The sequence below is a fragment of the Phyllostomus hastatus genome, unplaced genomic scaffold, assembly GCF_019186645.2.
Source record: "Phyllostomus hastatus isolate PE091 unplaced genomic scaffold, TTU_PhHast_1.1 phas_contig_196, whole genome shotgun sequence".
NCBI classification, from domain to species: Eukaryota; Metazoa; Chordata; class Mammalia; order Chiroptera; family Phyllostomidae; genus Phyllostomus; species Phyllostomus hastatus.
In genome coordinates, this window is record NW_025333709.1 from 34,839,526 (window position 1) to 34,854,662 (window position 15,137).

The 15,137-nt window shown below is 36.7% G+C and overlaps 1 pseudogene; it reads left to right on the forward strand.

Moving 5' to 3' along the window:
* The first annotated feature begins 8,276 nt into the window (after positions 1-8,276).
* On the forward strand, positions 8,277-14,208 carry LOC123815626 (annotated as a pseudogene).
* The last annotated feature ends 929 nt before the right edge of the window (positions 14,209-15,137 follow it).

The following is a 15,137-nucleotide window of genomic DNA, read 5'->3' on the forward strand; positions in this document are numbered from 1 at the left end:
CTGCATAAACTTGGGCAAATTGCTCACACTCAGTATCCTGTGTATGAATTAATATACAGGGTCTGGCAGAAGTAACACCTGCTTGAGTGTGGTTGGTAGGGTAATAATATGGGAGTAATAATTGATAGTTTTAATTCAAACATTTCACCTAAAATGTCATATGGTATGCTTGAGTGTGATATTATTATGTTACAGAATTACATGCTTATGGTTTTATAATAAAAGAGTTTGTAATAAGAAGGCATTTATTTGTGCCAGACCCTGTATGTGAAGCCCTGAGAAAACTGCCTGAAACACCACAAATATTACAATATTTAGTATTACTGTTACTGCTATAAAATCTTGGTATTAAACACCAAATTCTGTCATCTATTGGGGAGGCTTGGTAGTAAGGATCTTTTAGTAAAAGGTTACCTTATCTTTCCAGGATGATGCTACCTCCAAGGGAACCACTGTTGTTTCGGAGGAGTTGTCCAGAATCTTCCTTCTTTTGATTTATGTCAGTGCCATATCTAGGCCTTCCCAGTGCACGGAAAGTACTTCCCAGTGCATATCATTCAAGTCTATGCAGAGTAAAGGGACAAGGATTTACAGTTCAGGATTTTAATCTTAATTTCAAATCTGGAGTAAAGGGGGAATGAATCTATTACCATGATATAGATATTTTGGCCTCTCTCTCTCCTTTTAAGTGCACTTCCCAATAGTCATCTCTCCTCCTTAATCATTTAAATAATTGGCAAGTAGTACAGCCTTAGCAGAAGGTGGGAGCTTATTTATGTCTCTTCTTTGCCTGTAAAGACAAAGGAGAAGAACAGATGAGATCAGATCAAGGAGTGATTTGTTTTATAATCTCTCCAGAGAAATCTAGGAACCCCCTCCCTCCATGCTCACAGTTCTTGTTGTGAAGCATGAATGATGACACTAATTAGTTGTTCAGTGACATGGACTTCCCTTGGGTATTTTAAAGACCTACTTCTTTTCCACTCTGCATATGCTTCTCTTTGTATGTTTCCTGTTGCTCTTTCTAAAGTCTGTCTGTGAGATGGAAGAGAAAACCAAAAGAGCAGCAACCTTCTTTCTTTTTTCTTCTCAGATTTGGTGTGTGTCTAAAAGCTCATATTGAGTATATGTCAAAGAAAATTTGCTGCAGTCAGACAAACACTAATTTGGCAACATATCAGGTAAAAATATGCAAGTTATGAAACCCATGTCAAATTTACGATATAAGCACAGTATTTATATACAAGGTCTCTCCAGAGGGTATCCAGTCATGTAATATGAAAAATAGAGACATCTGTTGAGGAAGATACAAGATCCAAGAAACATTGTACATAGGACAATGACACCTCAGTCCCCTTCAAAGTAGGTACCTTGTGACCTGACACAGTTCTCCCAGTGGCCATCAGCTGCCCTGTCCATTTTCCTGAATCTCATTGATGGTCTGAAATCTCTTCCTTTTTTTAAAGATTTTATTTATTTATTTATTTTAGAGAGGGAAGGGATGGAGAGAGAGAGAGAGAGAGAGAGAGAGAGAGAGAGAGAGAGAGAGAGAGAGAGAGAGAGAGAGAGAGAGAGAGAAACATCAATGTGCAGTTACTGGGGGTCAAGGCCTGCAACCCAGGAATGTACCCTGGCTGGGAATCGAACTTGGGACACTTTGGTTCCCAGCCCGTGCTCAATCCACTGAGCTACGCCAGCCAGGGCTGAAATCTCTTCCTTTTTAAAGGTGATTTTAGTTTTAGGAAAAGCCAGAAGTTGCAGAGTACCAAATCTGGGTTGTAGGGGACATTTCGCTAAAAAAGTCTGCATGAGACCTGATGCATGAGTGGGCACGTTGCAGTGATGAAACTGCCAATCACTAGTTGCTCATAGCTGTGGCTTTCTGAATCATCTGAATGTTTAAGCTTAATGCAAAATTTGATGCAGATTCATTACTCTACTCACTCAGTCATGTTGAATATGACAGCCATGAATTACACATGCTCACTCAACAGCAGCTACAGCTCCCACTGACTAGTACAGTGAAGTCATCATTGTTCATGCACGTGCATTCCAGTCCTCTCTCTTTGGCTTCTAGATTACATCAATGTCATGCAAAGCATTCATGTTGTGTTAACAATGACTTGAATTTTTCTGGACAGACCTCATATATATGTTGAAGTTTAATGATGGATAATTGTTACAGAAACAAATGTTCGCATTCTTCCAAATGTGTCATCAAGTATCTTCCTTTTCCTGTCTCTGACTCTCAGCTCTACTTCCTACAGTGGTGATTTTATTCTCAGGTAGTCTCTCCACAAGAAGCAACAGTGGGATCCTGTAGTTGATCCAGATGTATCAAATGGATATGCACCATTTGATTGAAGGAATCCTTCTTTTATGTAATATGCTATTGATTCACCCAACATGCTTCTGATTGACCTTCCTTTAGTCATATGTACACTTGTCACCCAATGTTATGATGGAGATTGTAGTAAAGGTGGCGGTATAATCAATAGTCTCATGCTGTGGGAATGAAATAATTTCCCCAATAAATTAATTGCTTAGTAGACAAAGTATTGATATGGATTATTAGAAATACTATCCTTCTTGCTTCATTAATTTTGAGGTTTCCATGATATAACTGTATTAAGATAAAATCAACAATAAACTTTCATCATGGATGGAGAAGTTTTACATGATATTAGTGTAAGTCTCATACTCTTCTACAAGACTAAAAACAGGAAAGGATCAAGAGGCATCCCAAATTTACTGTGTCAAAGAGATAAGTATAGTCAAATGACAAAATTTTACAAGTTTCTCTAAGTTATCTTTCTCAACCTACCAGATGTCCATCTATATAAATTAAACTTTAATTATATCACTTGCAGCTCAATGCTTAACCTGCTCACATATTGAATGATAGTATTTCACATTTATTAAGCTTTTTTTATGTAGAGATGGTATCTAATCTTCCTGGCATCATTCTGAAGATGACAGACATTATCCTCATTCTCTAGATGGAGAAGTGGATAGCTTTCAAATGGCTTCAAATCACTAGCTAGTTGAGAGCTAAGTACAGTAATTTTAACTAGCACTTCAGTGTTTTATCTGCCAAACCCAGAAGGCAAAATGTTATGAAACTTTATTCTTTGATTTATTTCAGTTCAATTTAGCACAATTTGATTCACTAAGTATTATTAAGAATCCACAATGCTCTGCTTATTCATCTTTCCCTCCCCCAAATTGGATTTTTGACATTGCAACCAAGGATTTCTAACAAATTTGGATATGGGCTTATTCATCAGTGACTTCATTACATTGGACCTGTTGTGTGAATTGTGGAGAGTTAACTTTTGGAGGAAATACTTCTTATATTGTGAAAGTAATTTAAAGTTGGATAAAACTGTGCATTACACTATAAGAAAAACTCATTGGGAAAAAAAGTTTTTTTTTCTACTTTTTGCCCACACTTCCATCTCACATGTAAACTTTCAGGAAACATAGAATTTATAGGGAGGCCATGGATATGGGGAATGACATATGATTTTAAAATCTCATTTTCTTAAATATGTTTCTATTATACTTCACTGGTCAAAATTTATGCTTTTAATTCTAATGAGTTTTGACTGAGATCTATTCAAAGTGTCTCCTTACGTTGCTGAGATATTTTGCTGAAATCTTGTTTGGATTATGTATATTTTATTGTTATTCATGTTTTCCTGTCTCCATAACAAATGGAGCCAAATATTTTTTAACAGTTATAAATAATCTGTTCACTAAATGCCCAAACTTTCATAAAATTCAATCCCTCAAATCTCATCGCCTAAATTTAAAACTCGCCCATGCAATTATCTGAAGTTCATATATCATCTTTGATGATGTTCTCGTTTCCCTGCCACTTGGTGAGTGATGATTACCATTTTCTCATTGTCTTTCAACTTTTACTATTAAGGTTTCTTCTTCAGATTTGTAGTTGCTTTTTTTCCAATGGTTTGTTGAATTTTAACTGCCACTTATTAAGCATTCTCTAAGTGAAGACTGATTACATAGTATTTGTTCCAAACTTTTTAATAAGAATCTATAATGTCCTCATTTTTGTTATGAAGATTTTGACAATTTAGAGGTTACTTAAATAGTCCCAATTTTTGAAATAAGAAAGGCCCATTGAAACATCAGTTCCTCTACTAGCTTGTATGCTCCTCAATGGGAGATTTATATACTCAAAGCTTTATATATAGTAGTTTTTTATTTGTTGAATGAAAAAAAAATAAATCCAAAGTTAGTTCTGTTCACTTGCAGTCTTTTTATTTTTGTTAAATTGCAGGTCAGCTACTAGAAAGGGTTTTCCAAACATATATAAACCAGATGACATTTGGAGTGGCATTTCTTTATATTTCTTTTGAATGGATTTATGTATGTAAAGAATTTAGGACAGTCTTGGCTCAGTATGGTTTATTTATTTTACTCTTATTACCATTTTAAAGTGTTAAATTATGATTTATATTTATATAAATGCTAATAATACCCACACCGTAAAGAAGAAAAACAAAAAATTAAAGAATTAAATTATTTTCTTGACTCTTAAAGCTACTTTTCTATTGTGAGAGTACCCTTTCTAATCCGTATCACAGATTATACATTTTTTCATGCCTGTTTTATTACAGAAACCATGTTTTCTGTTTCTGAACATGATGGATGGCCCCCACTCATTTGAAAGGTGACAATGCAACATTAGTTTGATTTTCTGTAGGGCTGTAATGATCTCTGCTAATGGCCTAAAGCAGTAGATTCAGATGAAAAATTAAAATGTTTACTCTCTTTTCTCTGTATTGTGTAAGAATTCCACAGAGAACATCATTTTCATTATTGAGGGTGATTTATCCTCTGCACTTTATTTTGCTGTGAAATTCTGAGGGTAGACACATTTCTGACTATATACAGTTTCATCTTTTCTAGAGGCAGAAGAAGTGAAATAACCTCTCAGGAAACACAGAAAGCAGACACTTATTATGTGAAACAGTTTGAACTATTCAACATCCACAGCTAATTCTGTCACGCTTTGCTAAAATAGTGCAGCATTTAAATACTGGAGGAGCAATATGCTGATAATGACACCATTTCCAAGCAAAGAACTTAGAACAGGTATTTAGTTTGGATAGGTTCATTATGAACATCTAAGCATCCTAAAAGCATTTCAGACTAATGCAATGCAAAGAGCTTCATCTGGAGTGTAAGGCACATATACCTATTCTAATCAGAACTTGATACAGAAGGTCCTTTACAAATGAAAATTTTCTTATATGGAAAAACAACTTTTATTGGGTTACTAATATACACATATGATTAATTCAACTGTGTTATCCATTTAACTCAAAGTTATGAAATAACTGCTGTATGCCAGGCATTTCCTTAATGCTAGAAAATTCTGGGGTAATAAATAGGCCAAGTTAAATGTGTTGTCACATTAGAGCCCACAGAGGAATAGAAATTTTTAAGTAAAAACTAAAGTGATAATTCTGATCATAATTGACTGTGTTACTGACAGCAACAAAAATGAGTTTTGATTTGGAACATTTTTTCTTTTGTTTCAACTGTGGTGTAGAAGTGTCCAATGTAAGTATGAAGTGTCATTAGTTTGTAAAATGGAAAGTGTTAAAAGGAATACCTCAGATTTAAAATGAATCAACTCTTGCTGAGTAGGTGATGGAAGCCATTTAACTATAATGTAATCAAATTATGAAAAGCATTAATTTAAAAGGCTATTTTTTTCTAAGTTCCTAATTTCACTTTTCCTGTTGCCTCCCCATTCTTGGTAACAAATTAAAAAGAGAATGGTATTTTAGTGGAGTTTACTAATTTTGTTTCTTTGCCTTTCATTTTTTTAGGGCAGTGGTTTAAATGAAATCATACAGATTATGCCTTAGTCTTGCTACAATGGGTTTAGGTGGGGGCATACCTAATATTTCTAAGCTTTAGTTTCCTCGTTGATGCATAGAGATAATTATAGGACCTATTCATGTTATGAGATAATGCACATAAACTCAATGCAATGGAAGTATTCAATAGATATTATTTACTTAAAATCTTTTATTTTACAATGGTACTGGCTCAAACTGGATTTTAAGGAAACACAATTTTTACTGGAGTTAAACTGGCTATATCAGATCGATTAATGACCAAACTGCTTTAAAATCTGTCCTTAAAAGAATTGTTTTATTCCATAAACCAAGTAATGGTAGACAATTATAGGTAAAGCTAGCAAGATAAGCTACTTTTGTTGTGAGTTGAAATGAGCCTCTTTCACAGGGTCATGAGGAAAGCATTCAAAGGGTCCACTCATGGGGCATTGTGCTGTGGCATGGTTTATTTCAGTGGAAGTAGAAGGTGCTCTCTGGGCTTCCAATTTCCCATCTATGTCCATCCCACCATGGAAAATCAGGGCCAGAGATAGAGTCAGTGTCCAGAGATCCTGTACCATGTTACAGCTCATTCCTTCAGAGCCCACACCACCTGCTGTGGCCCCTGCTAGCTGCTAGACCCACACAGCCCCGTGCTCCCAGGCAGGAGAGAATGCGAGAACATATGGGGCTAGTGCATTACCCAGTGGGAAAGAGAGAGAGGATGGGAGAGAGAAAGGGCTGCTTTGCTCCCCTGGGATTATATATTTTGGGCTTGGATAAGACCAGAAGCTTTATCAATAGAATGAATCAACTTTCCATGTTTTAATGACCTTTTGACAGGTTTATACCCCTTACTTAAACTGACAGACCTCTATGTCCCACACCTCCCTCTCTGCCCCCCAACAATCCAGTACTGGATGGGGGAAGGGAGGAGTGTTTCCTTCCCTTGGAGGGACAGTCCCTTAGCGGCGCAATGCTATGATCCCCTGGGGTGTGGAACTGTAGCTTCCTGATGAAACAAACTGGCTGATGTTCCCCAGTTTACTATGCTCAATGTCTAATTCCCTTTTCTCTTTTTTCCTTTATTAATAATTGGCTAAATATGACAGTAACATTTTTACTTAGAGGTTTGGGTCCTCAGGATGTTATTTACTTGGAGTCCACTATATTTTTTTCCCAGGAATGAAACATAGATTTGTGAATTACCGCCCTCTGCCAGAGCTGTTCACATTTCAGGTACATGGGATTTCTCACCTACTTTTTACCTCTCATTATCATTTCCATTTGAGATAGGTTGTGTAAGATGTTGGAAAGAGACGAAGGAGAAAGACAACAGAGCTTTGATTGTATTTCATTTGTTCTGAGCATTCTTAAGTCATAAGTGGATGAAATTTGAAATCAATGTTTAAGAGCTACATTTCTGAATCGTCCAGCTCCTATAAACATATATTATAGAGACATGATGAAAGCAAAAGCTTTTGTTTATATTGTTTGTGTATTAAAGGTGTTGCATAATTTTCTGTTTTAATGTCAGATAGTCTTTAAAATTCTGATCACAGGATGTTAGCAAAACATTTTTTAAAATATTGCATCTGTGACTCAGCTACCTTGTAAATATCAGGGATGTCTCCCAGTTAGTCCCAGTTAAACCCCAATCTTACTGGGTGGGGAGGAACTTGGTTTTCCTAAATGTTATTCCCTGAATACTGGTTTGAGGGTTTCTCTTCAGACAAGTTCTTGAGTCCTTTAATACTTGAACTCTGAACCTATGGAAACCCTAAGATTACACATATGCTTATCTTCACAAATTCTGTATACAGAAATTTTCTTCTTCTACAAATAAGTGCTTATTATTATTATTATTAGATATAAGGAAGGAGGATTTGGGCATGGACATGAACTGGTTGCTAACAGAGCCTGTGTCCCCATGGTTCAGGGCTATGACAAACAATAGATTTTATTATAGACACCAAAGGCCAAGTATATCAGAACCTTTTCATAGGTCTGTGCTGCATTGCAAATATCACATAATTAAGACAGCAAGAAAAGTGTATAGCTGTGGAGTTCTTTCAGCATGACCTTGAGGATATGAAATTAGTTCACCTTTTTTTTTTAATGATATATGACTCCAAAAATCTCTTTGTGAAAATAAACTGTAGTGTTTATTTTTGGTTAGATACTAGGATTCCAAAACTGAATTTATTCAATATGTTCCTATGAAAAATGGATGCTTAAATACAAAAGTGCTCATTGATAGATTAATTTAACATTAATTTAATGTTAAACTAGTATGTGCATTGTAAGAATAAGACAGTATCCAAGCTATAATGTTCCAAAGGCTGCCTACGTTTGTGCCCTTAGCATGCTGGAATATGCTGTTTCTAGTATGATAGGATGGTGCTACTGATTGTCAGTGGATCTAAAGTCCTGGTATGCACCCAGTTTGCCAGCACCAAAGCTATGTTTGCTGCAGCTAAGCTCTGTTGGCAGGGGCATATATGATATGCCAGTTATAGATAAGTACTCTGTGGTTAGTTGAATAGGCAACTGTCCATTTATTGGGCTGTAAAACTAGTTAGGGGGAGAAATCTATAAGAATTTAATTCTCATAAAAATCTTTACCAGTCCATACTCTTATAATGTCTATGTATCTACTCATCTATATATCCTTTCTTCTCTGAATAACTTGTATGTGTGTATAGGGACCACACCCCCAAACCTGGGATTTATTTATTAAAAATTTGTGCATTTATTCTTACATGTTTAAACTTCAGTCACCTTCAAAGTACTCTCCATTTGATGCAATACACCTATCGCGATGTTTTTTCCTACTGCTCGAAACAGTTTTTGAACTTGTCAATAATAATGTCTTGTAGTGCTTCTGCTGTTTTTTGTTTCACTTCTTCCACATTGACAAAACTTTTACCTTTGAGGACATTTTTCATTTGAGGGGAAAAAAGTCACTCAGGCAGGATCAGGTAACTAGGGAGGGTGGGGCACTGGATTGATGACATTTTTGGTTAAAAACTGCTAAACACTCAGGGAGGTGTGAACAGGTTTGCTCAGAAATCACACATCATTTGGGCAAATGCATTGAAAGTGCCTTCAAAACAATTCACTGAAGCCAAGCACAACCTCTCACAACAATGTCAACTGGTACACTGATACAGATGGATTCCTAGAACATTCACCTAGTGCGGGAGGTGTGTAATACAAGGGGCATGCCCTCCAGAAGATAATTCTTTTCTTAGGGTGTCCTGTTGTGTGTGGGGGTGTGTGTGAAATGAAAAATTAATCATTAATTTGTTTAGTGGGTTGCTAAATTGAACCCAAGCAGCAACACAATAGTGCAAGAAAAATATGATTTTTGGGGGATTTAAACAATCTGTTCTTCCTTTTATAAGCCACTTTTATTCATTTTCATTAACAGTAAAAGCAAAACCAAATTTTTAATTCTGTTTAAACCTTAGGCCAATTAAATCATTTAAGTAATGCCTTTAGATTCTCTAAGCCCCTTAAAAAGTTTTATAGGTATTCTGTCTTGTAGATCTTGTTTGGAGTGTGAGTGATCTTAGCATACATGGAAGAGAGGTGTCACTTCCATGTAGGTGGAGAATGACTCTTGGTTCCTATGATCTCCAGGAGATGTTTCTTGTCCCCTTAATGGCTGGGTGGTCTGATGGCCACTGAAGCTTAAGCTTACTTCTGATCAGCTCTTTGGGCTTGATGAAAATCCTAAGGCATTGTCTGGCTCAGCAGGTTTCATGTGGGTTCCAGCTGGGGCTAGAGACTCCTTGATGTGTCTGGCAATGAATTTCGTTCAGCCCCGATTTGGGTGATCTTCTCCATAGCTCTCAACCCACAGCTATCTGTTACTCAGGTAAGTCCTCCATATGGTTTCTCCATGATTTCTGGGTCCCATCTAATCAGATAGATGAGATGGTGACCCAGGACTCTCAAATTTCAGTGTCAATCTGGTTGCAACCAGTGGACTGCAATAACTAAATTGATAGGTCTGTCTGCAAGCAGGTGAGGAGACAGCCTGAAATATAACCTTTTTGAAGATAAATGAGGGTGAAAACAGAAGGGCATGAGGTGAAGATGGCAAAGGAATGCATTGTCTTTGCCTTTGATGTTATGTACACTTACTCAGTGCTACTCACTACACTTAGCCAAAATCTTGGAGTGGGAAAATTGGGAAATATATGAATAATGATTTAATGTTTATTTCTTTCTCTTTTTTGTCTTCCGCTAAAATCCAAAGCTTGAAATGCACAGGTCAAAGAAGCATCTTCACCTTGGCAGCTTTCTTTAGAGAGAACTCCATGAACATTGATTGTTTAAATGCTAATGAGCATAGAAAGACATTTGGAATAGTTTTTTCCAAGACAGTAAACTGCCATGCACTACAGTGTAATTGGCAAAAGAGAAACAATACTGAATAAGACTCCTGTGATTACTCTAGTTCTCATACTTCAGATTGCTCAGTGAAGCTCTATTACAGAATTTGGTAAGGAGCTGGAATTGCTCCCTTCACATTTTCATCTTAATTGCCAGGAATACCATACAATGAATGAGAAGTCAAAATCATAATTGGTACTAATTTTTTTCATTTTAAATCTATCTTGGTAATTCTTATGAAAATTGACAGTGACATATTGTCTATCCAGTTTCTATTTACCCTTTATCTTGTTTACGTATCATAAAGAAAAATACCTTTTTCAGTTACAATGACTTCTGAAACTACCCAGAATTGGGCCATACCTCACAAGTTAATGGCACAGTCATTTACAAGACTGGCCTCATGATATACATTGGCTACAAGTTCATGGGTCTATAAGTTACCCTCACTTCTGACGAGCTGGTTACAAATTTGTGGGTTCCCATTACATGTCAGTTTTGTTAATTAGCTAAAATGACACAAAGAAGTCAGGACAATGCTATACTTAATGATTTAAGTTTTATTATAGCAAATGATACAAATCAGAACCAACCAAAGGAAGAATTCATAGCGTAAAATCTAGAATGGGCTCAAACACAGCATTTCCTGTTGTTCTCTCCCTGTGCATTCCTGGACAGCATTAACTCCTGACTACAAAATCCAGAGAACTGTGAACTAGGGAACCTCAACCAAGCCTTTGGTGTCTAGAAGTTTTATTGGAGTTCAATCACGTGTTGCTCATCTGGCTGACCTTTAGTTTCCAGCCCTTCCTGGAGGTTTGGTCTCTAGTTCCTCCGAGATCATGACAGGCATGCCTATTCCAATTTCCCATGATGAGTCATGTTGTAAGATTACCTGTTGGCCAAAGCAATAACAGAGACATTCTGATCAGGCAGGATATTCCAGAGGCCTAGATAACATCTGTCATTAGCTTAAGGCAAAGGTCAGACTTCTCTTTGAATAAAGTTTTATCTTCCCTACACATCAGGATCATTTTATAAACAAATCCAGGGACTTCTATGCACGTCTGTACTTGAAACCAACCCTGCACTTGTAAACACACCTGAATGTGTATACTGGTTGTTACTTGACTGGAAGAGTCTCAAGTAATTTTCTGGTTAACTTTTATCTTCTTTTACTTTTCTATGAAAGCAATATTTCTCCATGTTATTTGTTTAGAAAATTCCATTTTATTAATCTCATAACATATTTGTAAACTGTTTTTTTAATTTGAATTATTATATATTTGTCAGTATCACTAACCACAGATATTTTTAGAATAGTTCATTGTCTTTCATGAATGTAGTTTCATACAAAATTATGAGCTACTTGAGGACAGGGATTATATGCCTTTTTCACTTATAAATGTAAGGACCTTAGGAATATGTGTTTTATATTGTTAATAGGAAATATTCATTTGAGTGAGTGTAAGTGAACATAGTCAATTACCGGGAAGATTACATCAGAACCTATAAAAGCATTGGAATGTAACAACAGTGCTCAGAAAACCTTTACAGTTAAAGTTAACCAACTTATTATAATGACCACAAGTCACAACAAAATGGGAATCCAATTGGTTGTAAACAGTGACAACTCTTATCATAAAAAAAGGCATCATGGAGCTTCCAGGTTAGTATACACGTGGAGTGTGGGGAGAGTAGTCTGCTTGGAGAGGGCGTGGAATTTCCATGACCTTCCCCGTGAATATTATCCTGTGCATCTCTTTTTCTGCCTGTTCCTACATTCTATGCTTTTATCATAATTGGATGATCTAGTTTAACTATAGATCAACACATCATCTTACATCTCATGGGTTTTATGAATTTTAAATTAGTTTGATGAAAGAGCATGATATCCACTAGGAAGAAGAGTAGGAGGTACTGTTTACCCAGAATTGATGACAACAGCTGGCTTTAGCAACTGGATCTTAAATGCATTGAATGTAACTGTTCACATAAGAGATGTATGTGTGTTCCTTGCACCAACTTTTAGCAGCCTTACATTTATAGCTACTTTCCTGCCTACAGAGAACTTTGGAACCAAGGAGCAGGAGTTTCAGCAGCTTGCTTTACTGCTTTTGTGCGAGGTTACAGTTCTCAGTCAGTAACTGGATCCTTTGATAATGAAAGCATTGCTATTTTTTCACTTCAGTTCACATACTACTACTTGTGGGTAAAGCTGTTAAAACTGAATCTGTTTTTTGGACAGTGCTGCTGCTTAATTTCTCCATTGTCTCTGCTTGGGTAGTTTATGTGTTTATTATCAACCTTTTCCCACTGTGTGCATTTGTACCATTACTGATGCAGAGATACAGCAAAAGAGTCTACATAGTATATAGCATTTTCTATATTGTGGGTTTAATGTTATTTATGCAGATACCCTTTGTGGGATCCCAGCCAATCAGAACGTGTGAACATGTGGCAGCTTCAGGTGCATTTTCATTGGTGCAAGCTTCTGCTTTTTTTCCAGTGGCTGAGAGACTGATGAACAAAACAAGAATTTGAGGCCCTTTTCTTTTTGGGTGTATCAGTAGCTGCATGTGCGGTGTTCCTTAGTGTCATCCATTTGACTTATACAGGTTATATTATTGCATCATGCAGTGGCAGGTTTTACTCATTGTGGGACACAAATATGCAAAAATACATATTCTGATTATTGCATCAGTGTCTGTCTGAGCAGCAACCTATAACTTGGGGCCTTTCTTCTTTGCTCTACATAGTCATGCATGTACCTTCCCAGCAGGACTATGGTTCTGCATTAAAAATATAAGTGATGAAAGAGTATTTGTGCTCTGTGCAACTAGTGCTGTCTGCTTTGCTGGAGAATGGTACAGCTGATGTTGACCTTGACTCCAGTTGTCTGTATGCTGTCTGCAATTGCCTTCTCAAATATTTGTGTGCACTGTTTGGGGAATGACATGAAAGGGGAAAACCCATCTGTGGAGGACAGTGATGAAGAAAACAAAAGAAACTGAGGAAATTCATATGATAAGGCAGGTAAAGTGAGGAAGCGTGGGACTGAACAGGAAAATGCTGGACAGGGATTAGGTCCTGATATAGAAAGCATTGTCACAATATTGATGCTGATGCTGCTGATGATGTTTGCAGTCCACTGTCCCTGGGTCACGAGCAATGCCTACTCCAGTCCAAGTGTGCTCCTAGTCTCTTACAATCATCTTCAAGGATTTTAGAGAAGCTTACTTTTGGCTAAGGCAAAACACAGATGAACATGCCTAAGTGATGTCTTGGTGGGATTATGGCTATCAGATTGTTGGAATGGCTAAGAGAACCACTTTAGCAAATAATAACACCTGCAATAACAGCCACACGGCACTGGTGGGAAAAGCTATGTCTTTAAATGAAACAGCAGCCTATAAAATCATGAGGAGTTTCCATGTAGATTATGTTTTGGTTATTTTTGGATGGGGTCACTGGCTATCCTGGTGATGATATCAACAAATGTCTCTGGATGGTTAGGATAGTTGAAGGGGAACATCCAAAATACAGTCTGGAAAGTGACTATTTCATTTCACTAAGAAAATTCCATGTAGACAAAGAAGAATCCTCTGCTTTATTGAGTCACCTTATGTATAAAATGTCATATTACAGATTTTGAGAAATGCAGCTGGATTTTCATATACCCTTAGGTTTTGATCGAACACATAATGCTGAGATTAGAAATCGGGACATTAAATTTAAGCATTTGGAGGAGGCTTTTATTAACAGAACACTGGCTTGTAAGGATATGTAAAGTGAAAGCACCTGATAACAGGGAGACACCAGATCATAAATCATGGGTCACCAATATTTTCCCAAAACAAAGTATTTGTCAAAGAAGACTATGAAAAGGAAGTATGGCTACATTAAAAATAAGCTTGCTTTTTAAAATGTGTTTTATTGATTATGTTACTACAGTTGTCCCAATTTTTCCCCCTTTGCCTCCCTTTACCTCGTATCCTCATTGCCTCCAGCAATCCCCTTCTTTAGTTCATGTCCATGGGTCATGCATGTAAGTTCCTTGGCTTCTCCATTTCCTATGCTGTTCTTAACATCCCCCTGCCTATTCTGTACCTGCCAATTTGTACTTCTTAATCCCTGCACCTTTTCTCCTTTTCTCCCCCTTCACCCTCCTAGCTGATAACCCTCCAAATGATATCCATATCTAGGATTCTGCTCCTGTTCTGCTTGTTTGCTTAGCTTGTGTTTTAGATTCAGTTGTTAATAGTTGTGAACTTGTTGCCATAAGCTTTTTTTTTTTAAGAAAAAAAGTATACAAAGACTGTTCAGGTTCCTAACTTGAAGCAGCTGTCCTAGTGAGGTCCGGTCTATACCTTTCACTTACGTCATGTTTCACAGCAACAGAGGGCACAGACCTATCGCTGATCCAGGCTAATGTACAAGATATTTGGCAATGCACAATTTAAGAAAATAAAGTTGGCTTATTGAGAACAGCTGGTTTTGATTCATAATGTGAAGCAAGATGGAGCACTGCTATACATGTCGAACAGCGAATTTTTTTTTATCGGTACATGTTATCCTTCAAATCTGAGAATTTGGACTTATTGCAGCAAAGAACCCTCTAATTTGACCTGTGGCACATGCGTACTTGTCAATGTTTTTATTCTTTTACAAGACCTGTATTTTATTTGAATTTCCCAAATAGCAATATATAAATTACAAGCAATGAAAAGTGATATGATCCTTTTGAACCAGTAAGCTAGTACAGGTCTAAGAAAGAGGTATTAGGGATGTAATTATTCTTCTTTGAATGATATTTATTTTCATATTTCTCCAGTGCAAGGAATATTTCATCAA